Raw genomic sequence first — 2,716 nt, 5'->3', positions numbered from 1 at the left:
ATTTGGACTATTACTTGACTATTGGGCTTTGTAGTGTGAGTTGGACTTTGGGCTTGGAACCCAATTATTAATTGGGTGTTGTTTGATGTTACAGTTCGGGAATTTGTCAACCAGCAGCTGGGTTTTATGCGCGGGACTTCAGCAATGCCAGGTGAGTTATCCTCACTATACTAAGGGGTCTAAGGCACCAAGGCCGGCCCATTGGATATGTTATCCTAGCAGTGTTAGATGTTGAGTATGAGTTAGTGTTGCATGCTAGTGGTTATGCCAGTTGGGTAGATCTGTAGGACTACTTGTGATGTTATATGATTATTTCATGCTCGGTAGTTATGTTATATGTTGATATGTTATGTGGGATGGGTTGAGGTTGTACTGCTCTGTGCGGTAGCCGAAAAACCCTAGAGTATTCCAGATATGAGCTGAGGGCCCGGTAGGCATTCCAGACTCATACTGAGGAGTCGGGAGCATTCCAGATACGAGCTGAGGGCCCGGTAGGCATTCCAGACTCGTACTGAGGGCTCGATGGTATTCCAGATACGAGCTGAGGGCCCGGTAGGCATTCTAGACTCGTATTGAGGGCCCAAGGGTAATCCAGCTTGTAAAGCTGTAGACCCATTGCATGCTGTTTCAGTTTGTTATGTTATGATGTTGCTGACATGGTTATGTGGACTGTATGTGTATCGGTATGTTGGGGGTAACTCACTAAGCTTTCGGGCTTACAGTTTCAGTTTATTGTTTCAGGTACATCAGGGGATCGTGGCAAGGCAAAGGCGTGATCGTACAGCTCCTCACTTTTTATGAAATTGTTTCTGGGATACTCTGATATGATACATTTTGAAAACAAGTTTTGTAATGATTAATGGTTTTGGAAATGTTTTAAAAGTTTTAAATTGGCTTGAATTTTATGGGTGTTACACAGTTTCTGTTCATGAAATAGTAAGCTCCGTCCTCCTTGGCTTCAAAGTTCTTGTCCATCCCACGCAGCGTTTCATTTGCGACGTTCTCCGGCTTCAAGGCATTTGTTTGGGCTTCCTTGATTTGCGAGGTTAGGTGGGATTGGATTGTTATTGTTAAGGTTTTCACTCGGCGACCTGAGTATTCTTTTCTGCTCAAGGCATCGGCTACCACGTTAGCCTTACCCGGGTGGTACTTGATCTTGCACTCGTAATCATTTAGCATCTCAACCCATCTTCGTTGCCTCATGTTTAATTCTTTCTGATTCAGAATGTGTTGGAGGCTTTTGTGGTCGGTAAAGATGGTGCACTTTGTACCGTAGAGGTAGTTCCTCCAAATCTTTAAGGCGAAGACCACCACTTCCAGCTCGAGATCGTGAGTGGTGTAATTTACTTCGTGTGTCTTAGCTGCCTGGATGCGTAGGCTATCACGTTTCCACGCTGCATGAGGACACAACCCAACCCTTGATTCGAAGCATCGCAGTAGACTACGAAATCTTCGGTTCCCTCTGGTAAGGATAGCACTGGCGCACTACAAAGGGCTCGTTTTAGGGTTTGGAAAGCGGCTTCTTGCTTTTCTGTCTAGTTGTAAGACACACACTTTTGGGTCAACGCGGTAAGGGGTTTGGCTATCTTAGAGAAATTTTGGATAAACCTCCGGTAGTGGCCTGCGAGACCTAAGAATTGATAGATTTCTGTTGGGGTTCTCGGGATTTCCCAACCTTCAATGGCCTTTATCTTGGAAGGATCTACGTGGATCCCTTCCTTGTTGACAACATGACCCAAGAAGTTCACACTGCGGAGCCAAAACTCACATTTGGAGAGTTTCGCATACAGCCTTTCAGCTTGCAGGGTTTCCAAGATTTGACGGAGATGTTGACCATGCTCTTCTTTACTTAGAGAGTATATGAGAATATCATCGATGAAAACGATTACGATGTTGACAAGGAATGGGCGGCAAACTCGATTCATGAGGTCCATAAATGCAGCGGGGGCATTCGTTAGACCGAAGAGCATCACGACAAATTCGTAATGTCTGTACCGTGTTCGAAAGGCAGTTTTTGGAATGTCCTCATCGCGGACTTTCAGTTGATGATAACCGGATCTCAGATCTATTTTTGAAAAATAACTAGCTCCTTGAAGCTGGTCAAATAGATCATCGATTCAAGGGAGTGGGTACCGATTTTTGATGGTGAGCTTGTTTAATTCTCTATGCACATCCTGAAGGATCCGTCTTTCTTTTTGACGAAAAGAACCGGAGCTCCCCATGGTGACAAGCTTGGCCTGATGAATCCTTTATTCAGGAGTTCGCTTAACTGGCTTGGTAATTCTTGCATTTCTATGGGAGCCAACCTATACGGTGATTTGGCAATTGGAGTGGCTCCTGGTACGAGGTCGATTCGAAATTCGACTTGCCTTTCTGGGGGTATTCCCGGAAGATCTTCAGGAAACACATCCGGGTAGTCACATGCCACTGGAATATCTTGAATGTTTACTTCTTCCTTGGTTTTATCCACCACATGAGCGAGGAATGTCTAGTTCTTCTTGTGTAGAAACTTTTGTGCCTTGATGCACGAGATAAGGCGAAGATTTGCGCCAGGTTTATCACCATAGATTATTAGGGTTTCGTGATTGGGGAGATGAAGGTGAATGGCCTTCTCGCAACACATAATATCAGCATGGTGGGGGCTTAACCAATCCATGCCGATTATCACATCAAAACTCCTAATATTTACTGGCATCAAGTCTATTTGAAAAGAGTG

The sequence above is a fragment of the Lactuca virosa genome, chromosome 4 (assembly GCF_052849685.1).
Source record: "Lactuca virosa cultivar CGN04683 chromosome 4, Lactuca_virosa_CGN04683_v6, whole genome shotgun sequence".
Lineage (NCBI taxonomy): Eukaryota > Viridiplantae > Streptophyta > Magnoliopsida > Asterales > Asteraceae > Lactuca > Lactuca virosa.
Note: the sequence above shows the minus strand (reverse complement) of the source record.